At 42.6% G+C, this 27,365-nt stretch overlaps 1 protein-coding gene and 1 long non-coding RNA gene across 2 annotated transcripts in view; one reads left to right on the forward strand and one right to left on the reverse strand.

The window, feature by feature from the left end:
- Nucleotides 1-27,365, reverse strand: part of SNX18 (sorting nexin 18) — a 284,676-nt gene that overhangs the window by 24,746 nt on the left and 232,565 nt on the right. The window lies entirely within an intron of this gene.
- Nucleotides 10,241-27,365, forward strand: part of LOC129467571 (uncharacterized) — a 100,629-nt gene continuing 83,504 nt past the window's right edge. Inside the window, exon 1 of the long non-coding RNA XR_010116911.1 lies at nucleotides 10,241-10,640. This is a non-coding gene — a long non-coding RNA (uncharacterized lncRNA). The remainder of the gene's footprint in view (nucleotides 10,641-27,365) is intronic.

Consider the following 27,365-nt stretch of genomic DNA (forward strand, 5'->3'; position numbering starts at 1 on the left):
TCAAAAGATATATTTTTATCCTCCCCTAAACATATTTCTGAAGGTTCTCTCAAGCATTCAGCTTTGGTTCTGGTGGCACTGCTATTTGTTTTTTTCTCTTTTCTGCAGATATCGTGAAATGAATAAAAGAAAAAAAAAAGGATGGCATTGAGGTTAGAGAGGATAGGAGGCAACCGGAGAGGGGAGAGATGGGCCATTCCTTTTCAAGAATAGACACAGAGCTCAACTAAAAAGTGATTTCTAACTTTGTAGGGCAGGTCCTCAGCATATGACAATTAGGTGTTTATTCACAACAGATAATTTGTAACCATAGTGTGGCAGACCTTAGAATTGTCTCCACTTATTAAGTGTGGTCCAGGGGGTTGAAACAATTGAGAGTTTGCTGGAAATACAGAATCCAAGACATTGCATTATCCCCACTGAAGGGAAGCTGCATTTTAACAAGATTCCTAGCTGATTTCTACATATAATAACATTTGAGAAGCATTGGTCTAGAGAACGTCCCATTTCACAGATGTGGAAACTGAGATCCAGACAGGCTAAGGAATGTGATCTATATGCAAGATGTGCTTTATAGAAAACCTTGCATTTGAGCCCCGATTTATGCTCTCTAGAGAATCTTATTCTTGCCCAATCAGAGTAGTTTGGCAGTTCTGGATTTTCTCAGTCTCTTTTGAGTAAACAGTTAATTCAGGATTGTCCCTCTCTCTTTTCTCCTTCCCTTCTATGCAGGGGTTGCTGAGAGACTGGGGGTCTTATCCTCAGTTCTGGAATCAAAGAGGTAGGGCAGAGCTGCCATGGGCAGTTGTGCTGTTTGCCTCTCAAAAGGTGCCTGGAGGCCAGGCACAATGGCTCACCCTGTAATCTCAATACTTTGGGAAACTGAAGTGGGAGGATTGCTTGAGACCAGGAGTTCAAGACCAGCCTGGGCAACATAGCCAGCGCCCATCTCTTAAAAAAAAAAAAAAAAAAAAGTGCCTGGATCTGGAAGCAAACAAAAGCTGCAGTTCTTCCCTTCTGCTCACCTCTCCAAGTAGGAGCCCTGCGTGGGGTGGTTTCAGCTTGGAGGAAGAGGCATCTCTTAGTGATTCACACAAAGGCTCCTGGACAGTATAGCAGGGTCCTGGGCAGAGCTGTTTGGTCCATGGCGGTCGTCAGTAGAGGCCAGCACAGATGGAGGTAAAATTCATCTCAGTGTGTGTCAGCTGAATGACTCACTGATTGGAGAAGCCATGAGGCCTGTGCACAGTTCCACCACAGACCATGCTACTATTCTTAGGGCCAAAGGACTGACAGATCTGAAAGAATGCAAGTTCCTCTTTAGATTTTGAATTTCTTTACTTCTTAAAATACATCAATATCTTTTTCAAGAGACTTTAATCAACACTAATCCTGATACGAGTCTCAATCTCTTTGAGCAGACAGTAGAATTAGGACATTTATAACTTGAACTTAGCGGGCAGAGGTCGTCTCCTTAAAGCTCTGTTGTCCACTGCATACACCTACCAGGGTCTTCTGGTCCTTGCCAAGCCTCCCAGACCCTTGTTTGATCTAATGCAAGAATAAGGAAGCTGAAAAGTTAGCCGTAAATATTGTGTGGGCTTATATAGTAGTTTCCTTGGTGGAACTGGAAAGATTTGGAATTACATGTAAAAATATTTGAGGACTTCAAGCAGTAATATTAACATTTTATATTAATTTTATATTAGGGTATATAAAATATTTTATAGTTCACGTGTTTATAACTTTTAAGAGAACTGGACTTAGAATAAATGGCCACTCGGGCTGGGAGTGGTGGCTCATGCCTGTAATTCCAGCATTTTGGGAGGCCGAGGCGGGCGGATCACGAGGTCAAGAGATTGAGACCAACATGGTGAAACCCCGTCTCTACTAAATATACAAAAATTAGCTGGGTGTGGTGGTGCATGCCTGTAGTCCCAGCTACTCGGGAGGCTGAGGCAGGAGAATCGCTTGAACCCAGGAGGCGGAGGTTGCAGTGAGTCGAGATTGCACCACTGCACTCCAGCCTGGGCGACAGAGTGAGACTCCATCTCAAAAATGAAAAAAAAGAAAAAAAAGACTAAATGGCCACTCGTATAAGTCCAATTTTAAAAAATTGAGTAATTGATTTTACCTTGTTATTTTTAAGTAAAAATCTTACTGTTTTATATAGCACTGGAACACTTAAGATAACTTAGGTTCACCATATTTAAGTTTAAGTAGCCCTTCTAAATCTAATAAATTTCTAACTCCGGAAGTTAGAAATTTGAAGTGGACATGAAGCGGAAAGCCTTTAAGTGGAAATAAATATATTAAAAGTATAAATGTCATTTGAAATATTTAAATGTATTTAACTTTATAAATGGATCACATATTAAGCAAAAATCCCCTAAAAAGTAATTGTTCAAATATAAATGTTTGCAAGACTAGCAAACTTTACTCACAAGCTTCACTTAAAAGCAAAAGGTAGAAGTAGGTTTTAAAATTTGTAATTTTAATCAATCAAATGTTAATTTAAAAATAACAAAGCAAACCTCAGAATAGTGTCACTGAAAAACCACAGTTAAAGGCACTAAAAATGCAGAATTATCAAGGAGCTGGCCCCCATTGCCAATGTCCTCGATTCTATCAGGGCTACATCCACACACCCTGTGCCCAGGGGACACTTCCCAGGAGAACTCTTGTGTGCTGTCTCCAACCGGTGCTAGAGTGGTAGGGGTTTTCTGTGGCTGCCCTCAGGCATGTCTTCCTAGATGCCTCGTTCAGCCTTTCTCATTCCACCACACTGGCACTGTGGTGGTCAGGAGCGTCTCGGTGGGACCAGCATCTCCTGAACTGTATCTGGGCAGCAAGGCTCAGGTCCCCATCCCTGGCATCCTCCTAGATATGTCCTGGGTCTCGTCCCTTCACTGTCACCACCAGGGCTTTAACTCAGCAGAGAGTAGAGTTCTCACACCTTTCTCAGGGAACTGTACATGTAACTCTCTATCTGTCTCCGCCCAAGAAAGGCATAGGTCTAGCTCTTCGTCTAGTCTCTTTCTATCTATTGTTGAATGCTTTATGCTCTCTTCTTCAAGTTGTGGGTAGTGACAGATTGCATTTTCCAAAGTGGCCACAACAATATCTCTCATTTCACACGGTCGTCTACAATGGGATCTTCCTACTCCCTCATGAAGAAATGGAGACTAACCCTCCTCCCTTCAAATCTGGATGAATTAGTGGGGTGCTTTGATAATAAAGTATGGTGGAAGGGACGGTGAATAAATTCCAAAACTGAGTCATAAATCGTGATGCAAATTCTGCCTTGTTCACTGGAACACACACATGGTTGGAGTCCTGAGCTGTCATAGAAGAAGTCCGACTGCCCTGAAGCCAGAAATGTCCGTGGGAAGATACGCAGAAAGTCCATGGATAGGTGTGCTGGTCCGAAGTCTTCCTGATTGTGTTCTCTCTCCAGGGCTGCTGTAACGAAGTGCTGCAAACTGAGTGGCTTATACAACACTTAGACAAACAGAAATGTGTTGTCTCACAGTTCTGGAGGTTGGAAGTCTCAGATCAAGATGTCAGCAGGGTTGGTTTCTTCTAAAGACTGCAAGGAAAAATCTATTTCATGCCTCTCTCAGCTCTTGGTGGTTTGCTGGCAATCTCTGGCATTCATTGGCTTCTACTGCATCACCCACTCTCTGTTTTAATATTTCTTCTTTCAGACAAAGTCTCACTCTTTCTCCAAGGCTGGAGTGCAGTGGCATGATCTCAGCTCACTGCAACCTCCACCTCCCAGGTTCAAATGATTCTCCTGCCTTAGCCTTCTGAGTGGCTGGGACTACAGGTGCTTATCACCAAGCCCTGCTAATTTTGTATTTTTAGTGGAGACAGGGTTTCACCATGTTGGACCAGGCTGGTCTCGAACTCCTGACCTCAGGTGATCCGCCCACCTTGGCCTCCGATAGTGTTGGGATTACAGGCATGAGCCACTGCACCTGGTCCCTGCATTCATTTTTACATGAAGCTCTCCCTGTGTGTGTGGACCTGTGTCCAACTCTCCCCTTTTCATAAGGAGAGCGGTCATGGTGTATTAGAGGCCATCCTACTTTAGTATGACCTTAATCCTAACTTAACTAATTAAATCTGCAGCAATCCTATTTACATTAACGTCATATTCTGGGATACTGGGAACTTGGACTTCAACATATGAATAAGGGTGAGTGGGGGGACACAAATTCAATCCATTCCACCAAGTCAGGTACCACAAATATGAATAAACAAGCTTGCATGTGACTGCAGCCCTCCAGTCACGGGGTCACCCCCTTCCTATGAGTTTTCCCAGTTGGGGCTCCAGGCATCACAGAGCAGAGATCCACTGTCACCGTGGAGCCCTTTCCTAATTTCTGACTGATGAGATCTGCATCAGTTTGCTAGAGCTTCCATATAACAAACTACCACAAACTGGGTGGCTTAAGCAACAGAAATTTATTGTCTCACAGTTCTGGAGGCTAGAAATCCAATATCAAGGTGCTGTCAGGGTTAGTTTCTTCAGAGCCCTCTCTCCTTGGCTTGTAGAGGGCTGTCTTTCCCCTGAGCCTTCTCTCTGTATGTCTATGTCCAAAAAAAAAAAAAAAAAAAAAAAAAAAGAAGAGCAGTCTTATTGGATTAAGGCCCACCCTGGTGACCTCATTTTAACATAATTACCACTGTAAAGACTTTACCTCTAATTATGGCCACATTCTAATGTACCCAGAGTGTTAGGACTTTAACATATGAATTTTGATGGAGGGTGCACAATTTCACCTATAACAGGATCTGTGAGCATGATAAAATAGCTATGGCTTTATGTCATTAGGTTTGCGGATGATTTATCATGTGGCTGTAATAACCAGAACATGGACTTCACTAATTCAAAGCTAAGATTTAAAACATGTTTGTTTTTCCAAGCATCCTTTTACCACGTGTTTGCTATGGGTTTAAAACATTCATTGAGGTAGCTAACTGACTCTTTTTTTTTTTTTTTTTTTTTGAGACAGGGTCTGCCTCTGTCACCTAGGCTGGAGTGCAGTGGTGTGATCTCGGCTCACTGCAACCACCACCTCCTGGGTTCAAGACCTTCTCATGCCTCAGCCTTCCAAGTAGCTGGAATTACGGGCATTGCCATCGTGCCCTGCTAATTTTTATATTTTTAGTGGAGATGGGGTTTTGCCATGTTTCCCAAGCCGGTTTCCCCAGTTGACTCTTTTGTTCTAAGCTGTATCCACTATCATTGACTCAATCGGGCAACCGGAAAAAAGAAAGAAAGAAAAACATAGTTATTATCTCAAAAGACTATCTGGCTATACATTTACTCAACAATACTCATGGAGCTTCTGCTATTAGACAGATATTGCTAAGTGGCCATGAAAACACATGAGGTTCCTGCTCCAGGAAGCTTACCGTCCAGCAGGAAAGGAAAACGTTAGTTAATTGCTACATAACTATACAAGTGCCAAGGACAGGTATGTGGTGTGAAAACATGTAATAGGGATGTGACCTTGCCCGGTGATCAGGGCAGACTAACACTGTGGTGGGAGGGAGCATGACCCAAATGCGGGACTGAAACAGTGTGTCTGTCGCTGGAGCCTAGAGAGAGTGGCAGAGAGCCTGCAGTGAAGACGAGCAGGACTCAGGCCCCTGCAGGAACCTGCAGGCCATCCACAGAAGCCACCCATTGAAGGATATTCAATTGCATGAATGGGTGATGCAAGGTCAGGGTGCACCCAATGCATTGTGGCTCCCTTTGGAGGAATATGGAGACTGAATCGGAGAAAGGGAAAGTGGAGTAAACAATTCAGTTAAGAGGCTTTAATCAAGATGAGAGATGACGTATTTTCCTCTGGGGTGGTGTCAGTAGTGGAATTAATGGAAATATATATATATATATATATATATATATATATACATATGGCAAAATCAATAGGACTTGGTGATGGATTGACTCACAGGAAAGGCAGCTGGTCGAGAATGACTCCTGGCTGTCGGCTTTCTCATCTGGGTGGATGGTGGTGCCATTTGTTAAGGTCGAGACCACTGGACCAGGTGTGGGCAGAGGATCATCAGTTCGGATAAGAACTACACAGCCCCATATGGCAGCCCCTGGCTACATATGGCTTTTTACATTTTAGGTTTAATTAAAAATAAACGGAATTCAAAATTCAGCTCATCAGTCACACTTGCCACATCTCAAGTGCTCCAGTCACTGTGACTAGTGGCTTCCCCATTGGATAGTGCAGATATAGGCTATTTCCATTGTCATAGAAAGTTCTGTTGGTCTAGAGAGACTTAGTTTGAGATACTGCTGAGACATCCAGGAGAAGCTGCCAAGTCAGCAATTGACTGTATTGCTCTGGAGCTCGGAGGAATGCTGTAGCTAAAATTTCATTTCATTCACACATTTTTGCAAGTATTCATTAAGACCTTAACATTTTTGTTTGCTGCTATGTCTCTGGCACCTAGACTAGTGTCTGCTGCAAATTCTCCCAGAGCTTACCCTCTAGTAGGGATGAACACATAATAAACAAATATAGAGTATTTCAGGCAGTAACAGGGAAGAAAGAAAACTAAACCAGGGTTAATGGGATAGATGGTGAGAAGGAGTAAGGGGCTATTCTGGTTCTGGTGGCCAGGGATGTTCTCTCTGACAAGGTGACGTTTGAACAGAGACCTAGAAGTAGAATACATTCCAGGCAGAAGGAAGAGCAGGTGTAAGGAAGGAGGCTGCTCATGATCTGTTTGCCTGTAGCTGGTGTTTGGAGCCACATGCCGGATGTCCTGGCAGAGGGCAGGAAGAGAGAGGAGGAAGAGTCTGTGAACTTACTGGCCGAGTAAGAAAGGGCAGACCTGCAAAGGAGACAGAGAACCGGTGGGAGGAAAACCAGGAGAACGCTGGGCCCTGGAATCCAAGAAGGGAGAGTGTCCTGACAGGGAAGGGGACCCAGCAACTCTGATGCTCCTGGGAGGGGTTGGGGAACTGCAGACTGAAAATGTCCTGGGCTTCCATGGCACAGAGGCCACTGGTGATCTTAGCTCCTGTTGTTTTGTGGATGACGGCGTGAGAGTGTGTGTAAGTGTGGGTGTAAGTGTGCATGAGTGTGCATATGAGAGTGAGTGCATCAGAAAGTGTGTGTGTGTGTGTGTACATGGGAGAGACAAAGAGAAAGCATGAGGCAGAGTATGAACATGTGTGAGTGTGCATATGACTGTGTGTGTGCATGAGAAAGTATGTGTGTGTGTGCTTGTAAGAATATGTGAATGAGAGTGTGAATGTTCACGTGGGAGTGTGAGTGCATCAGAAAGTGTGTGTGTGTGTACATGGGAGAGACAAGGAGAAAGTTGAGCATATGAATGCGCATATATGTGAGTGTGCATGAGAAAGTGTGTGCGTGTGTGGGTGTAAGAGTATATGAGAGAGTAAATGTGTACGTGAGAGTGTGTGTTTGTGGCTGTGTACGTGTGGATGATGAAGACAGTATGAGACAGTGTGAGATGAGTGTGTGAGTGTGTATGAGAGTGTATGAGAGTGTGTGTGAGTGTAAGAATATACACGTGATAGTGTGCATGTGAGAGTGTGAGTGTGCCTGTGAGGCTGTGTGTGTGAGGGTGTAAGTGATAGAGAGATGGAGAGAGAGTGTGAGAGAGTTTGTGGGGAGGGTCCAGGTTGGAACGGGCAGGGGAGGAAAGCTGTACCTGAGCGCAGGCAATTCTGGGGGAAACAGAGATGGGAGAGCAGAGAGGGAAGCTGCTGAGGCGGAGGCAGTGTCCTGGCCGGATGCAGCTCTGCCCTTCAGCTTCCATGGCTCCACATGTCACCTGCCCCACATCAGAACAACAGCCAGCCGGGCTTAGGTGGGGAGTAAGGCATTGAGTCTCTCGAAGTCATTCTTCTCAGTTAGAAAACAGAAGCAGTAAAGGCCAGTGCACTGTTGGGCGTTTATTCACTCAATGAGTCATTGGCAGAGTAGCTGATGGCCTCCTTGGAACACACAGTGGTAATAATACTGAGGATTCCTTGTGCCCCGCTCTCTTCCAAGCAGGTACACATACAATGCCTTTAACCCTCACAGCCGCCGGTGAGATGGAGATCATCATCTACCCTCCTGACAGTTGAGATGACTTAGGCAAAGAGGGGTGAAGCACCTTGCCCAAGGTCACACAGCGAGTAATTGGAAAAGCTGGGATTCAAACCCAGAGCCTGTGTTTCCAATCATTAAGAACAGGGTCCTGAGAGGAGGCATCAAAGGACAGGTACCACCCATCCACTCCTCAGCAAGCACTCAGTAAGCACCTGCTGATTGAATTGCACCTAGTCCCTGCTCTCCTATGGCTTACAGTTTAGTGGAGGAAACTGATGCTTAACTATTCTCTGAAATACAGTGCAATAAATGCTCCAGGAGAGAAGAGCTTGGTGTTGTGGGAATGCCAAACCCAGGTACTGGAGCTCAGGGAAGGCTTTCACAGGAAGAGATGAAGGAAAAACCGAATTCCAAAGGCGATGTGGAGCTGGCTTATGAGGGGGTGTGAAAGGAGGGGCAGATGGAGCAGCATGTGCTGGGGCCAGGGGAGGGGAAGCAGGAAAGTCCAGAACTCCCAGGCTCTTCGAGGACATCAGTCGTTTGAAGTTCCAGCCCACCTGGCAGCTGGAGGCCACTGCGGCTGACGATGGGACTGGTAGGCGAGGTCAGGAAGCAGTAGCGCCAAAGCAAGTAAGTGAAGTCCCAAAGACAGACCCTGGGCTGCCTCGCAGTGACAAAGACTCTGACCTTGAGCAAACTCTAGCCAGGCTCTTCTGAGCCCTCTTCTCAGCCAGGCCTCAGCCTTGCTCTAAAACACTTGCACAATCGCTAACAAGGTTTCCAGTACCTCAAGGCCACATCCCTAGGATGCTCCTACCCCCTTAAGGATGCCTGCCTGAGAAAGCTCAAGGCTGCCAGGGGAATTTACTGCTTGCTCCAGCCCACACCTGGAGCTAGCCTGACCACTCTTTCTTAGAGCACTTACTAAGAAGGGCAATTGTGAGTTCCTTCTCTGTAACCTTTGAGATGTATACGTATCTCCTACAACCCAGGAGTGTGTTTCTCAAGGCCCTGAAAGCTATTCCTTTGAATGTATTCATCAGGAAAGGTAAGGACCTCTGTCTCCCAGTCTCAGAGAGGATAGAATCCTAACTTCCCTAAGTGCCAGCTAGCAGGCACAGCTGGTCTGATTGCATTTATACTGAACAGCCCTTTGTAACTTTTCACTTCCCTGACCCTACTGGTTCTGTTTGCCCTCCTTCCTATTCCCTCATTCTTCCTTAAAAATGCCTAGTCGGGCCAGGCGTGGTGGCTCACACCTGTAATCTCAGCACTTTGGAAGGCCCAGGCAGGTGGATCACCTGAAGTCAGGAGTTTGAGACCAGCCTGGCCAACATAGCAAAACCTATCTCTACTAAAAATACAAAAAATTAGCTGGGTGTGATGGCAGGTACCTGTAATCCCAGCTACTCAGGAGGCTGAGGCAGGAGAATCACTTGAAGCTGGGAGGCAGAGGTTGCAGTTAGTCGAGATCACGCCATTGCACTCCAGCCTGGGTGACAAGAGCAAAACTCCGTCTCAAAAAAAAAAAAAGTCCAGTCACCTCTGCACAAATCGAAGCTGAGTTCAGTTTACATTGGACTCTTCCCTGTTGCAATAGTTATTACTGGTTAATATCTGTCCATACCACTTTAGTGTCTGGCTGTGTTTCGCTTGGACAAAATCAGATGAGTAACCACCAGACTCACTGGGCTGAATTATTTTAGCTTATGGACAGCCACAGTGTGAGTACCTGTTCACACAAACCATGAGACCCAGCACACACTGGGCCATTCACAAAGCTCATTCAACCCCCCATGGCCCTGACACGGCCAGTTTTACCTCTCTGTAGAGCAAGAAACTGCTGACTCACTGAAAACAGAGCGCATTTATAAACAGGAAGCTGAGTATGTGACCACAGACATTCAGCATCTGATAGCAATTGCTGAATGTGGCAAAAAAAGAAAAAAGTTTGAACAACAAAAAAAATCTGTGCCACTAAATAAGAACTCTCTAGCTCATGGAAATACAATCTTGCTATTTGATCATTTCATAAATACTTAAATAAGGGGAGTTCTCATTTGGCCAAACCTAGGCACGCTTCAAATATTTACTGAGGCCTTTGAAGGGTGTGGTGTTCCCTTTTTTTCTTTCCATTCCCTCCCAAGCAGAGCAAAAAGCCTCCTTGGTGAGACCTTCCTGGCCTATACAGAAGAGATTTCTTTTCTCTTTGAGCTCTGACAGCCTGCCCGTCCCACATCAGACCTCTGTGCTGGTGCAGAGGAGGGCTCTGCCAGGAGGGCTCCCAGAGAGATGTACAAACACTGGCATGTTAACACTCCGACATGCGGCTCTTCCTACGAAGCATTGACTGGATGGTACTGAAGCTAAAAAACGGAGACTCACTTGTATCAACCATAGTGAAGAGCCTGTAAGAGGAGGCGGCTCCCCCTGCTTTCGGCAGCAAGGAAGAGGCTCATTTTCCCTGGTGTTTCTTTGTTGTTGGGGGGTTGGTTTCTAGCAAACTAACCCAAGAAGGCTAATGGCCAAGGAAAAAAGCAGGTGATTATTTTCTAAAAGATGATCTTCTGGGAGTCGGTGCCATTGCTGCCTTGTCGTCAGGGTAAAGGTATCTCAGTGATGTTTGGAACTCACCAGTTCTCTTCCGGGGAATGGGGCATGGATAATAATAGCACGGTGCCGGGGACATAGTAAATTCCTAATAAAGAGTAGCTAAGTGCTTTTTATGCACAGTTTGGTCTAATCTTCACAGTAACCTTACGAGATAAGTATTGGCAATCTGATTGGGCAAATCAATACTCATGTCTCTACAGAAGCAGCATATTTGGGAGTATGGTCCAGGTATGGCTGGTTTCAGAATGCAGCCATTTGCCTAACTTACTGCTGACATTTTCAAGCAGGATGTGTCCTTTACTTTATATGTATACTGTAATTAATTGGACATACTGATATTCAAATATACCTACACAGTAGAAAATCTTATTTGGTAATTCATCATCAGCTTCTCACAGAGCAGCAGATAGCACTTGTTTTTCTATTATGTACCAAGAAAATGCTGTGTTGGAATTTACAAGTAGCAGTGGTTCTGTCAAAACGCCTCAGACAACATATTAATGACGCTCATAGTAACTAACTTTTATGGAGTGTTTCTTGTGTGCTGGACGGGATGTATAAGTGCCATGATATTCAACATAGCCTCAACGCAACCCCTGTGCTGTCATTGTCATTAGCTCCAATTTACAGATGAGGAATCTCGAGGCTCCAAAAGACTGTTTATAAGCAGGCTGACGCTGGAGCCCCTGACTACAGAGCAGCCCCATTATGCTGCCCTGTAAAAAGGGCTTTAGCTACAACACTCCTTTTTATTTCTATAGAGGAGACTGCTCTTTCTTCTGTTTTATTGGAGTCTGGAGAAAAATCTCCTTGAGCAAGGATGATTACTATGGCTTAGATTGAAGCTGCCAGAAGTAGACCTTGACAAGGGCTCTGTACACGTGAATTATGAAGGAAGTGGTCCCATAGGAAGTCCAGGAAAGAGCAGGAAAAACAGGACAGGAGCCGGGAGCAAACCGAACAAAGGTGTGATGTCAGGCAAAGTCCTGAGGAGCGAGGCTTCTGCCTGATTCTACAGGGGAACTCCAGGGTATAAATTCTGTCTGAGTTCGTCCAGATGCAAAAGTCAGCGAGGCTTTGAGGTTCTCTAGGGAAGGGCTGCCCAGAGGGCGTGTAAATTCTCAGGCACTTCCAACTTTCCAGCCACAGGTGCCGGTGGACCTAAGGTTATCTTAAAAGAGAGTTGCATGTTTAAGCCTTGGAAGCAAAGCACAGAAACCCGGAAGGGTGCACGGAGCTGGAAAAGAATTGATATGGGTTGCGTGTGGGTGGAGCACCCCCAGGGACTGCTGCATCTACTAATCTTAAGTCAGGAATTCGTTTTGCTGAATCAGAGCAAACTCCATCTAGCAGAAGCAACACCGAAGTGTCTCTCTCCTGTAGGTAAAGCCTAAAGATCAGCAATTTGGGGCTGTGTGGTGATCTATTTCAGGGGTGGACAAAACATGCCCTGTGCCAAATCTGGCACCACGGTCTTTGTATATCTTTGGAGCTAGGAATTATTATTACATTTTTAAATGGCTGAAAATGATGAGAGATTCTACTGTTTCCTTGCATAGAATTAGAAAAAAAAAGAAAATTATAAGGGATTCAAATTTCAATGTCCACAAATAAAGTTTTATCGAAAAACAAATTGGAACATTAGAAACTCATTTATTCTATATTATCCATGGATATTTTCACCCTCAAATGGCAGAATTGACTAGAGGTGACAGAGACCTGTAGGGTCTACGAAACTGAAGATTTGGCCCTTTAGAGAAAAAGTTTACTGGCCCTTGTTCTGTAGGATCAGAAAGTGGGGCTTCTTTATTTTGCTACGCCACATCCTCAACAGGTGCTTTCACCTCATGGCTGACTATAGTTACTGAAGCACCAGCCACCGTGTCTGCCTTCAAGCCAGTGCAAAAGAGAACAAAGAATTCACTTCCTCCCTTTAGGAAAACTTCTAAGAATCACATTCCTCACTTCTGCTATATCAGGCCAGAACTTAGTCTCCTTATCATACCTGTAAAACCTTACTCCAAAAGCTATGAGGCCAGCAAAAATTTGGAATTCCGTTGTTCAGGAAAAGTATATAAGGAGACAATTTCTAGCTCTGCCTCACCTAGTTAAGAGTTTCAAAACAAGGAAGAATGGTATGTAATAATATAGGCAGGAATAAAAACTAAATTGTTCTAATGTTTCACATTTAAATTACAATGTAATTTATGATAAACAAATTACAATGTTTCTTTTCTCCATCAAATTTTCCATTTCCCTTAGTTTTTAAGGTAGCCTAGGAAATTAGTTAAGTATCCTATTTTCCTTTCTTGTAGCCAGCTTTCTTTTTTCTTTTTTTTTTTTTGAGACGGAGTCTCGCTCTGTCGCCCAGGCTGGAGTGCAGTGGCGCGATCTCGGCTCACTGCAAGCTCCGCCTCCCGGGTTCACGCCATTCTCCTGCCTCAGCCCCCCGAGTAGCTGGGACTACAGGCGCCCGCCACCATGCCCGGCTAATTTTTTCTGGATTTTTAGCCAGCTCTTTATTCCTACCAAGAAGAGACGAATTACCAAATAAAAAGGTTAAAAAGTGTACTTATCCAAGCATTACCACAAATAATAAGAGGGAGAAGGTGGCATAACTGCTGCCTCAGTTGAAGCTCTCACATTTTTCATTCACACCATTGTGACAGCCTGTCTTGCAGCCCTCTAATGGAGAGTCCAGACTTCTTGTCTTAAACCTCCACCCTTTGCATATCTGCTCACATTGCTGCCTCCATCTGTCTACATTACAAATATTACCATGTTGCTTCCTGTCTGCATCCAACATGTGAGAAGGAGAAAGCCCAACTCTCCTGCATGGCCTCCACGAGCTGCCTGATGCATGGGCATCAGCTCCTGCTGGTTGCCCCTTGCTCTTCGTAGTCCACAAACCACACTCCAGGCAGACGCCTTTTGCAGAGCTGTTTCAGCTCCTATGTCAAGATTCTGGGGAACACAGGAAGGCCACTTGCTGGAATCCCTAACGACATCAGCCCTTGGTTCTCACCAGTATCCCTGTGACAAACACCCCTGTTAGCCTAAACCAGTGGTTCTCAACCAAGAGCAATTTTGGCAACACTTTGGCAACACTTGGCAACATCTGGAGACTTTTTTTTTTGTCCTGATTGAGGGAGGGGAGAGTGTAACTGGCATCTAGTGGGTAGAGGCCAACAGTGCTTGTAGCATCCTGTGATGCACACGAGACAGCTCTCCCCCAAAAGAACGATTCAGCCCAAAATGTCAATAGTACTGTGATTGACACTGGCCTGTACTAGCTCAAGGGTTCCTGTGATCTTTAACAAACACACCTTACCAAGCTCTGCTCTGTCCCACAGATGCTTCCAGCTTTTCAGCTCAGTGAGGGGCCTGGAAGAATAGATGGAAATGCCACACCGTGTGGGTGCATGATGTGGAAAACATTGGGTGCTGGGGGCCCCAAATCCAGAATAATAAACTCAGACTTGTGGTGGAGGCGGAGTAGAGGTGAGCAGGAAAACTTCCAAAAGGAAGTGGACGTGCGCTATGAGGTACTGGAGGAGTTGGAGTTAGCCAAGTGGAAAGGGAGGTGGCTTGTTCCAGGAAGGTGAAAGGAGTCATGCTTAGAGCCTGGACCCCAGCACGCTGGAGGCCCCCAAGGATTTGAAGAAAGCTGGTGTGGTTGGCACCTAGAAAGTGACTGAGTGAGCAGAGAGATGAGGATGGGGAGCAAAGCAGAGACCAGAATACAGACAGGTAACTGAGCTTGCACTTCCTTCGAGGGCAAGCATAGGGAACCCGGGGAAAGTCCCTGGGTGTTTCTCCCCTGGAATCTGATGAAAGATGGGGAGTAGGTGGCATGGAGGAGGAGTGTGGAGAAAGGTGGGTTTTGTTCTCCAGTCTTCCGTTCCTCCTTTGTGAGGTGTGTAATTCTTGCTATTTAGAGCGGTCAAGTAACCCTGATTCCACCTAATAAACCCCCTTTCACACATACTAGTTTGAGTGGGTTTCTTTTTCCATCAAACAAATGAGCTTTGATCACGAAGGAGCCTGAAATCCAGGAGAAAAATCTAAATGAGAGATTCTGGTGACAGATGATGCTGAAAGCCAACAGGAATAAGAATCCTCAAGAATAGGCTAACCTGGCAAGATAAGAGGACTTGAGCTAGAACCCCGAGGAATGTTTCCACTTAAGGAAGCGGCAATGGGAGGGGAAATCCAAAGGGCACTAAGGCAAACTACAGAAGCAGGAGAAAGACTCGGCAGTGCAGTTCCATGGAAGACAAGAGAAAGAAGGTACAGAGAAACAAGGTAAAATGTTGCAGAGGGGCTGGGAAAGAGCTGAAGAATGTTCCATCAGTATTAGCAACAAGAAGGTCATTGGTGGCTTAGATGAGAAAATTACAGCAGAATGATGAGCACAGAGGTCTGGTATCAATGAGTGGATGCATGTGTGGGAGATGAGGCAGTGGAGAGAGATGGATGCAGGACACCACTGAAATTTGGGAATGGAGATTCAGAGACAATATCAGTGTCCAGGGGCTGCCAAAATGAAGTACCAAATACTGAATGGCTTAAATAACAGAAACTTGCTGTCTCACAGTCTTGAGGCTAGAAGTCTGAGGTCAAGTCAGACTTGATCTCAGATTTTTGAGGGAGAAATTTGTTCTAAGCTTCCCCCCTCTCACTTCTAGTGGTTTGCTGATGATTTGGGGTGTAGCTTGGTTTATGGAAGCATCATCCCAATCTCTGCCTTCATCTTCACGTGGTGTTCTCCCTATGCGTACGTCTATGTCACATTTCCCCTTTTTATAAAGACAACAGTCCTATTGGATTAGAGCCCATCACAATGACCTCATTTTAACCTGATTATCCTATATCCAGATGGGATCACACTGTGCAGTCCTGGGGGTTAGGACCTAAACTTTTCTTTTTTGAGAGACATAATTCAACCCATTGTGGAGACTATGTTTTTTTAGTTATAAATTGAATATATGTTCACTGTAAACATTAAATAAAACAAAAAATAAATAAATTTTACTGTTAACATCAGTAAAATTTTAAAATTAAGTTAAAAGAATATGTCTGTGAAGGATGAAAGAGAGTTGGGGCAGTAGAGAGGAGGCGGGTCTATGGAAGGTCTAAGTTGTTTGTTTAGTTCAGGATGAAAGAGACTTGAACACGTGGAAACACAGGAAGGAGCCATGGGAAGGAGCCAGGAGAGAGAGAGCTGTTGAAGACTGAAGATACTGATAGTATGTTTGGTGTGGTGTGGGGTATGTCGACTGTGTGTGTGTCGTGTGTTGTATCTGTGGGCAGGGATCTTAGCTATACCCAAAGAGAAATCTAGAACTGACTTATCAGGTTATGTGGGGCTGGCTCTCGGAAGTGTATTTGCATAAGTATTTGCATAGAGAATGGAGCTGCCAGGAGGGAGTTGTATGCAGGGATGCCTGTGAAGTAGACTGGTAGAGAAAGGACAGTGAAGAGAATAAGGACAATGGTCACCACTGGCTGCTGCCCAGCCTAGCCCCGTGGAGAGAGGGACTAGACCCATAAGCCCAGCAGGCTGGTTTTAAGAGGTTTTGTCATATTTTGTGGGGTTTAGGCATAACTAGTGCCACATCCAAGCCCAAGTGACACTGAATTGGGAAGATAAATGTTTCCTCCACTTCTCCCTGGAACTCAGCACAGCTTAGTCACAGTGAGGGCTCAGGGGCTGGCTCCTCTCCAGCGTCAGTTGAGAGGACAGTAGATCCAGGAAGCAGGACTCTAGACCAGGGCATCTACAGCTGCAGAGGCCAGGGTGCTCTGAGACAAGGATGAGATGAAACCTCACAGGCTTAGGGAAAGCAGACACTGGGGAGGAGGCCAGACGCAGACCTCATGAGAAGACTGTGCAGCAGCTCACTGGCGCATCTCAGGCACCTAAGGACCTCATGGAGACAGCTGTGCAAGGCCCAGGTGGAGGAACAGAGAACCTGCAGTTATTCTGGAAGTAAGCTAGCCATCAGCAAACATTGGGTATATTAATGTTTTAATTTAATTTAATCTTAAGTTCTGGGATACATGTGCAGGACGTACAGGTTTGTTAATGTAGGCAAACGTGTGAGGTATATTAATGTTAAACGCCCTGTTTCTACCCACATTTTATTTTAAATGCCAGTGGTGTCAACATTTATATATTAAAACATATGACATAAATTTCGTTTGAAGAATTTTGGGTAATAGTGTTTATTTATCAGGGAACTTGCATTTTATGTTTCCATAAGAAAGGAAAATTAACTTTTTAATGTTATTAGAAGAATCATGAAAGGAAGATTTGTTAAAACAACAGCAACAACAACAACGGTGAATATATCATATTTATCTAAGCTGAGCCATCAAAAATAAATGTTTTTCCATCTATCAAATATAGGGCTAATGCCTACAGTGGCTATTACATATGTGCCCATGGAGACGTGGACAAAATCTTCCTTGCAGCACAGATTGTTTCTATTATATTTCTTGTTGCTTCAAAAACAAACAAGAAACAAACACCACTGTTCTCAGTAAGCCAATGAGTAAATAAACTCGTTTATTCACGTAATAAAATACTACAGAAATTTAAAATGAACAAACTGGATCTAAATATATTAACACAGATAAATGTCAAAACATGTTGGTAAGAAAAGCAGGTTACAAAAGGAAATGTACCATATGGTTTCTAGTGTTTGTATAAATATTTAAAGCACACAAAATAACAGTATATATCATTTATGGACATGTCTATATGATATTAACGAAAGTTTAAACGTACATACATGAAAAGAAACAAACTTTAGGGTGATAGTTACCTCTGGAGAGAGAGGTAGAGGATGAGATGGGGGTGGTTTATCTATGCTTAATGCTTTCTATTTTTTTAAAACAGAGAAAATTGATTATAAGGCAAGTAAAGCAAAACGTTAATGTCTGTTAATATGGTATGTTGGTACCTGAGTGTCTATTAATAATTTTGGTACTTGGCTGTATATTTGAAATGTCATCATTTAACATTTAAAACTTTAATAAAAAACCAAGACAATATCACTGAACAGAAAAGCACAACAAAAATGTTTTCACTTAATTTTATTGTTTTAAATGTATTCAGTATGTAAATATAGTAAATATTATAATGTCAATTTTATTATAATATAGCATATCGCGTATCTGTTTTTGTGTGTATCTCTAATTATAACTGTTCTTAATACATTTTCCCCGAATTCTTGTCCATAAACAGCTGCAGATGACTTTCTTGTCACCTTGTATTTTCATTGAGTGTGATCACTGGGCTTCTATTCTTCTAAGTTATAGTCACAGTGACTGACGAGGTTAATTGACTCTGTTATCTTGTCTTGGTAAATGTAAGTGGGCCTGCCTAAGGTGAGGGGAGCTCGTGGGGAGTCACAGTGGTGTGTCCGAACAGTCACAAAACCTTTGCTGGAGACAGGGCAGCCACCAGCTGCAGGCTGCCAAGGAGGGCCCCTTGACTTCTGATCTATAGTTTCTGAACAAGAAGGAAGGCTAGGAATGGCCTCAACAATGCTTTTAGCACTCCCAATTCTGTCTAAGACTTTGAAAGGACTTTCCTGTATTGTTTGACTTATGAGCAGGGGTAAAAGGTGATGGACGATAGAAGTTATGGGAGATCTGCCTCCTGGTCCAAATCGGTAAGTGTCTTTATATGATGTCTATTGTAGTGCAAGGCTTAAAATAACAATGATATGCTACTTTGACATCTAAACTGGGAGGGCCTCTGATGTCCTAACTGTATCATCCTACCCACTTCGCTCCTACTGATAAGGTCTCCTAGCCAAACAACCCTCCTTATTACAAGGACAAGGCACAGTGCCTGCTTATCCCTGAGTAGTAGACTTCAGTTCCCTGCCAGCCCACTGAATTCTTCAAACGAGCCAATCACATCCATCTGTAGAAACAAGGAGTCACTCCATGCTCTTGCTACTATAAAGCCTGCTCTCCACAGGGTCTGCTTATTCCCTCTGTTCCTGAGCACACCCCCATTCAGCCCTGCATGGTGCAGTATGTTCCTCTCCTCCCCTGGACTGTACACTACTGTCAATCTCATCTGTCCAGTATTAGATGTCATGTGTTGGGCCATCCCCATAACCATAGTGTGGAATCCCTCCCTAACCAATGGGATGAAGAGGAGACAATCAAGGTATCTACATCTTTTACTTTTTTCCTCTTAGATCAATTATTACAACTGCATGAGATTTTTTACATGTCTTTTATTTCCAGCCAATTTACTTTGGTCAGGAGAATGGGAATAAAAAAATGTACATGCGAAACGTGTTTCATGATCTGTTGCTAGTTGAAAATTAATCAATAGGTTTTTGCTTTGAACTTTCTATTAGTCGTAGGTAAAGTGATTGAAAAGTGAGGGAGTAGGGTGGCTTGACACAGGTTAGAAACCCTCAGTCAGAAGCCAGGGCTCCCTGAAGATCATTCACCAAGAATATTCAGAAACTGAATAATGGTGACTAGAATGTCTCATCTCATGATATAAATGTGAACAATACCAATTAAATACTTTATAACCAGCCAAACATATAAAAGATAAAGAATTGTCACATCATGAGCACTGTCAGTGATCCTGCCATGATGTCACTGTGATCGTCTGCTCTTTGGTACCTCGTTGGCCAAAATGATATCACTGAACAGGACACCACAGACCACAAGATGTGGCAGATCATTCCTCAATCATTACCCTTATGTGACTTTTAAAAATGATCAATCATTAAGAAAATCGGTTAGAATGTTATATTTTGGGGATGTTCTTTTGTTTTGAATCCTTGATATGTAACATATCCTTTGAGTTATTTTAGTAATTTCTTTTGTGGCCTTGGACAGTTGCAATTGCAATTTATATTTCAAAAGTGCTTCCATATTTGCTTAATTCATTCTCACATCATAGGTGAGTCTACACTTATAATTTATTCACTACCCAAAATAGTGATAGTAATAGAACCTAGAGAGGTTAAAATGATTTACGCCCCAAGTTTACAAAGTCAGATGTACACATTCTTGACTGAAAGAGATTTTCTGATTCTTAAATTCAGTGTTCTTTCTACTACTCAGATTAGTTTACATTTTACCTCTTTATATTTCAGTTCTTTATTATTTTTATTATTATTATTATACTTTAAGTTTTAGGGTACATGCACACAATGTGCAGTTTTGTTACATATGTATCCATGTGCCATGTTGGTGTGCTGCACCCATTAACACGTCATTTAGCATTAGGTATATCTCCTAATGCTGTCCCTCCCCACTCCCCCCACCCCACAACAGTCCCCGGAGTGTGATGTTCCTCTTCCTGTGTCCATGTGTTCTCACTGTTCAATTCCCACCTATGAGTGAGAACATGCAGTGTTTGGTTTTTTGTCCTTGCGATAGTTTACTGAGAAATGGTTTCCAGTTTCATCCATGTCCCTACAAAGGACATGAACTCATCATTTTTTATGGCTGCATAGTATTCCATGGTGTATATGTGCCACATTTTCTTAATCCAGTCAATCATTGTTGGACATTTGGGTTGGTTCCAAGTCTTTGCTATTGTGAATAGTGCCGCAATAAACATACGTGTGCATGTGTCTTTATAGCAGCATGATTTATAGTCCTTTGAGTATATACCCAGTAATGGGATGGCTAGGTCAAATGGCATTTCTAGTTGTAGATCCCTGAGGAATTGCCACACTGACTTCCACAATGGTTGAACTAGTTTACAGTCCCGCCAACAGTGTAAAAGTGTTCCTATTTCTCCACATCCTCTCTAGCACCTGTTGTTTCCTGACTTTTTAATGATCACCATCCTAACTGGTGTGAGGTGGTATCTCATTGTGGTTTTGATTTGCATTTCTGTGATGGCCAGTGATGATGAGCATTTTCTCATGTGTTTTTGGCTGCATAAATGTCTTCTTTTGAGAAGTGTCTGTTCATGTCCTTTGCCCACTTTTTGATGGGGTTGTTTGTTTTTTTCTTGTAAATTTGTTTGAGTTCATTGTAGATTCTGGATATTAGCCCTTTGTCAGATGAGTAGGTTGCGAAAATTTTCTCCCATTTTGTAGGTTGCCTGTTCACTCTGATGGTAGTTTCTTTTGCTGTGCAGAAGCTCTTTAGTTTAATTAGATCCAATTTGTCAATTTTGGCTTTTGTTGCCATTGTTTTTGGTGTTTTAGACATGAAGTCCTTGCTCATGCCTATGTCCTGAATGGTATTGCCTAGGTTTTCTTCTAGGGCTTTTATGGTTTTAGGTCTAACATGTAAGTCTTTAATCCATCTTGAATTAATTTTTGTATAAGGTGTACGGAAGGGATCCAGTTTCAGCTTTCTACATATGGCTGTCCAGTTTTCCCAGCACCATTTATTAAATAGGGAATCCTTATCCCATTGCTTGTTTTTGTCAGGTTTGTCAAAGATCAGATAGTTGCAGATATGTGGCATTATTTCTGAGGGCTCTTTTCTGTTCCATTGATCTATGTCTCTGTTTTGGTAACAGTACCATGCTGTTTTGGTTACTGTAGCCTTGTAGTATAGTTTGAAGTCAGGTAGCGTGATGCCTCCAGCTTTGTTCTTTTGGCTTAGGATTGACTTGGCGATGCAGGCTCTTTTTTGGTTCCATATGAACTTTAAAGTAGTTTTTTCCAATTCTGTGAAGAAAGTCATTGGTAGCTTGATGGGGATGGCATTGAATCTATAAATTACCTTGGGCAGTATGGCCATTATATTTCAGTTCTTAATAAATGGACTAGACTAGCAAATGTCTGGGAAAAAATGGAGTGTTGGAGCTTGAAAGGGGCTTTAGTGATGCTCCCAAGTGTCAAAACATACAAAAGAAGGAAGAAATCAGGTTTCTTGGATAATGACTGGGATGAGGAATATCAGTAAAAGCACACTGTTGATTTCACAGTGTTCTGTCTGATCCATTCCTATATGATTGATAACATTCTCAAACTATACTTTGTTCCATCCAATATGCTTAAAATACTTTTCACACTGAAGTTCTAATTTGCAAAGTGCTAATTAAACAAAAGTTAGCGCTTGGAGTGGCTTTATGGTTAAGAAAGTTGGTGTGGATTAACTCTGCATTAAAAATAGAAAAATTAAAATAGGATGGAGTTTTAGAATATACTTGTTCCAATTCAGCTGGCTAATGAGACTTCATCCTTGTCCCATACAGTGCTGGAGACAGCATGTTTGGAATGTATTCTCAGCTGGTACTCTTCCCCTTATGTCTTTCTTGGGCACCATCTTAGTCCATTTGGGCTCCTATAACAAAATACCACGGACTGGGTAGCTTATAAACAATGTAAGTTTATTAATTACAGTTCTAGAGAATGGGAAGTCTATAATCAAGGCACTAGCAGATTCAGTGTTTGGTGAAGGCTCACGCTCTGGCTCATAGATGGTCCCTTATTGCTGTGTCCTCACATGGTGGAAGAGGCACACAGGCTCGCTCAGCCCTCTTTTACAGAGGGCACTAATCCCATGTATGAAGGCTCCACCCTTATTACCTAATTATCTCCAAAAGTTCCCACCTCTTAATATTATCACGCTGGAAATTAGATTTCAACTTATGAATTTTGAGGGAACACAAATATTCAGACCATAGCAGGCACAAAGGGGCATCAGATGCCCATGGGTATCCTTCTAGGACTACAATGAAACTCCTCAGCAACACTACATACAAATCTAATTCAGAGCTCTTAGGATATTATAATTCCACCTGTTCATTTAAGCTGGTTGATGGCACTCAACTACTCAGTTAAGATAAACTTAGAGGAGGAGAAGAGTTAGCTTCCTTTGCCTTGAGTAGTCTGTATTCTTTACTTAGTATAATGAAGTCAAGTTTTCTGTCTTCTAATTCCATGACAAGGCTTGCCATCATGACTGCTTCTATTGAATTATAATCTGTCCTAAAAAGACTTATGTTTCTGAGCAAACCAGAATAAAAGGAAATAGATTTACTCTCCCATTCGAGACAGCTTAAACTCTGAACAAAAATATAGAAAACAATGGCACTCAAGATATTGGACATCAAGCAATGAAGGACAATGATCACTGAAAGATGGGAAACAAATCAGATGAACCAGATGATTGCCCAAGAAACTTTCTCTATTGCATGTGAGAAGTTTCCAGGTTGCAGCACAGGGAGACAGAACCCAGGAAGAGCCCAGTTGTCTTACTGAGTTTAGGAGACAGAGCTCAGAATCCAGGAAGCCAAAGTGGCTAGAATTTACAAGGCAGAATACTGGAAAGAAGAGAGCTCCCCAGAGACACAACTCCAGAGATGTGAAAAGAGTCCTCCTAGAGTATTCAATTGAGTGCATGCGTGTGAGAAAACTACCCAAGGCCAGGGAAAGCCCCATCTGAAAGGACTAAAGACAGCAGTCCTTGGACTTCACAAAGCCTGAGGAAAGTGCCAGTTCCCAACAGCCTGAGTGGGAAAAAGTATTATAAAGAACATTGAATCAGTAATGGGGAAAAATTGACCCTAAGTTAGATGCAGCTCTGGTTGAGCCTAATGATAGTTAAAAGCAAGGCCTGAAAGATAAAATAACTCAACTGCATCCAAAAGAAAACTCAAGAATAATTACACAAATTAAAAATATCCGGCACCCAGCATAGCCAAATTCACAATGTCTGTCACTCACTCAAAAATTACTAGGAAAAAAAACAGGAAAATAAGACCCATAATGTGGAAAAAAAGGAAGTAATCAAAATACACCCAGAATGCCACAACTGATAGAATCAGTAGACAAAAACATTAAAACAGTTATTACTAATATATTCCGTATTTTCCAGAAGTTAGAAGACAGATTTAACATGTTAAATGGAGACATGGAGGATATATAATACACCCAAATTAAAAATTCAGAGATGAAAACTATAATATCTGAAATTAAAAATAACCTGAATGGGATTACTAGCAGATTTGACATTGTAGAAGACATCAGAGGGGATTAATAGACTTCAAGACAAAACGAACTATCCAAAATGAAAGACGGGGAAAAAATAACTTAAAAAAAACCCCAACAAAATAATTGAACTGCGGAGCAAATTTAAGCAACCAAATACATGTGTAATTCAAGTCCCTAAAGACGTGGTGGCAGGGAGGCTAAATAACCATTTAAAGAAATAATGGTCAATATTTTTCCAAATTTGATGAAAGCTAAACCCACATATTCAGAAATCTCAACAAACCTCATACACGTGAAATAAGTGATGAAAACTAAACTTAGGCACAGTATTATTAAATTGCTTAAATCCACTGATAGAGATAAAATCATAAAAGCAACCAGAGAAAAAGACATGTTACATACAGCACAAAGATAAAGGTGGCCTCAGATTTATATTTGGAAACAATGCAAGCCAGAAGACAGAGGAACAACATCTTTAAAGTGCTGAAAGAAAAACAAATACTATCAACCTATAATATTTTTATTTAGTGAAAATAACTTTCAAAAATCAAGGCAAAATAAAGGCTTTTCCAGACATATGAAAGCTGAAAGAATACATACTGGCAGACCTACACTATAAGATATTTGAAAGAAAGTTTTATGATACCATATGGAAACCTAGATTTACATAAAGGAAGGAAGATCACCAGAAATCATCACTACATGAGTAAATATAAAAACTTTTTCTTATTATTTAAATCTCTTTAAGAGGTAATCCACTTTTTAAAGCAAAAAAAAAAAAAAAATGTATTGTGAAGTTTCATTTTTGCCTTAAATAATAACAACACATTTTGAAGTTTATAACAAACGTATAAGAAAAATGTATGACTACCCAGGCGCAAAGCTTGGAGGGTAAAAATGGAAGTATAATTTTGTTAGGCTCTTATTATATATATGAATGAGTATAATATTACATGAAGTTAAAATGCATAATAAAAATGTATAATAAAAGCTCTAAAGGAAGCATAGCAAAGAATTTCATTTGATAAACCAGCAAAAAAGAAAAAATAAAGTTATTGGAGGGTGGAGCCAAGATGGCCGAATAGGAACAGCTCCAGTCTACAGCTCCCAGCCTGAGCGACGCAGAAGACAGGTGATTTCTGCATTTCCATCTGAGGTACTGGGTTCATCTCACTAGGGAATGCCAAACAGTGGGTGCAGGACAGTGGGTGCAGTGCACCGTGCGTGAGCCAAGCCAAAGCAGGGCAAGGCATTGTTTTACTCAGGAAGCACAAGAGGTCAGGGAGTTCCCTTTCCTAGTCAAAGAAAGCGGTGACAGACAGCACCTGGAAAATCAGGTCACTCCCACCCTCATACTGCACTTTTCCAATGGGCTTGGAAAATGGCACACTAGGAGATTGTGTCCCGCACCTGGCTCGGAGGGTCCTACGCCCACGGAGTCTTGCTGATTGCTAGCACAGCAGTCTGAGATCAAACTGCAAGGCAGCAGCGAGGCTGGGGGAGGGGCGCCCACCATTCCCCAGGCTTGCTTAGGTAAACAAAGCAGCCAGGAAGCTCAAACAGGGTGGAGCCCACCACAGCTCAAGGAGGCCTGCCTGTCTCTGTAGGCCCCACCTCTGGGGGCTGGGCACAGACAAACAAAAAGTCAGCAGGAACCTCCACAGACTTAAATGTCCCTGTCTGACAGCTTTGAAGAGAGTAGTGGTTCTCCCAGCACGCAGCTAGAGATCTGAGAACTGGCAGACTGCCTCCTCAAGTGGGTCTCTGACCCCCGAGCAGCCTAACTGGGAGGCACCCCCCAGTAGGGACAGACTGACACCTCACTCAGCTGGGTACTCCTCTGAGACAAAACTTCCAAAGGAAGGATCAGACAGCTGAATTTGCAGTTCACGAAAATCCGCTGTTCTGCAGCCACCGCTGCTGACACCCAGGCAAACAGGGTCTGGAGTGGACCTCTAGCAAACTCCAACAGACCTGCAGCTGAGGGTCCTGTCTGTTAGAAGGAAAACTAACAAACAGAAAGGACACCCACACTGAAAACCCATCTATCTGTACATCACCATCATCAAAGACCAAAAGTAGAAAAAACTACAAAGATGGGGAGAAAACAGAGCAGAAAAACCAGAAACTCTAAAAAGCAGAGTGCCTCTCCTCCTCCAAAGGAACGCAGTTCCTCACCAGCAACAGAACAAAGCTGGATGGAGAATGACTTTGATGAGTTGAGAGAAGGAGGCTTCAGACGATCAAACTACTATGAGCTACAGGAGGAAATTCAAACCAATGGCAAAGGAGTTAAAAACTTGGAAAAAAAATTAGATGAAAGTATAATTAAAATGACAATGCAGAGAAGTGCTTAAAGGAGCTTATGGAGCTGAAAGCCAAGTATCAAGAACTACGTGAAGAATACAGAAGCCTCAGTAGCTAATGCGATAAACTGGAAGAAAGGGTATCAGTGATGGAAGATGAAATGAATGAAATGAAGTGAGAAGGAAAGTTTAGAGAAAAAAGAATAAAAAGAAATGAACAAAGCCTCCAAGAAATATGGGACTATGTGAAAAGACCAAACCTACGTCTGATTGGTGTACCTGAAAGTGATGGGGAGAATGGAACCAAGTTGGAAAACACTCTGCATAATATTATCCAGGAGAACTTCCCCAATATAGCAAGGCAGGCCAACATTCAGATTCAGGAAATACAGAGAACGCCACAAAGATATTCCTCGAGAAGAATAACCCCAAGACACATAATTGTCAGATTCACCAAAGTTGAAATGAAGGAAAAAATGTTAAGGGCAGCCAGAGAGAAAGGTCAGGTTACCCACAAAGGGAAGCCCATCAGACTAACAGCAGATCTCTCGGCAGAAACTCTACAAGCCAGAAGAGAGTGGGGGCCAATATTCAACATTCTTAAAGAAAAGAATTTTCAAACCAGAATTTCATATCTAGCCAAACTAAGCTTCATAAGTGAAGGGGAAATAAAATACTTTACAGACAAGCAAATACTGAGAGATTTTGTCACCACAAGGCCTGCCCTAAAAGAGCTCCTGAAGGAAGCACTAAACATGGAAAGGAACAACCAATACCAGCCCCTGCAAAAACATGGCAAATTGTAAAGACCATCGAGGCTAGGAAGAAATTGCATCAACTAATGAGCAAAATAACCAGCTAACATCATAATGACAGGATCAAATTCACACATAACAATATTAACTTTAAATGTAAACGGGGTAAATTCTCCAATTAAAAGACACAGACTGGCAAATTGGATAAGGAGTCAAGACCCATCAGTGTGCTATAGGGATGGAGGAAGATCTACCAAGCAAATGGAAAACAAAAAAAAGTAGGGGTTGCAATCCTAGTCTCTGATAAAACAGACTTTAAATCAACAAAGATCAAAAGAGACAAAGAAGGCCATTACATAATCGTAAAGGGATCAATTCAACAAGAAGAACTAACTATCCTAAATATATTTGCACCCAATACAGGAGCACCCAGACTCATAAAGCAAGTCCTGAGTGACCTACAAAGAGACTTAGACTCCCACACAATAATAATGGGAGATTTTAAAACCCCACTGTCAACATTAGACAGATCAATGAGACAGAAAGTTAACAAGAATACCCAGGAATTGAACTCAGCTCTGCACCAAGCGGACCTAATAGACATCTACAGAACTCTCCATCCCAAATCAACAGAATATA

The sequence above is a fragment of the Symphalangus syndactylus genome, chromosome 18 (genome assembly GCF_028878055.3).
Source record: "Symphalangus syndactylus isolate Jambi chromosome 18, NHGRI_mSymSyn1-v2.1_pri, whole genome shotgun sequence".
NCBI classification, from domain to species: domain Eukaryota; kingdom Metazoa; phylum Chordata; class Mammalia; order Primates; family Hylobatidae; genus Symphalangus; species Symphalangus syndactylus.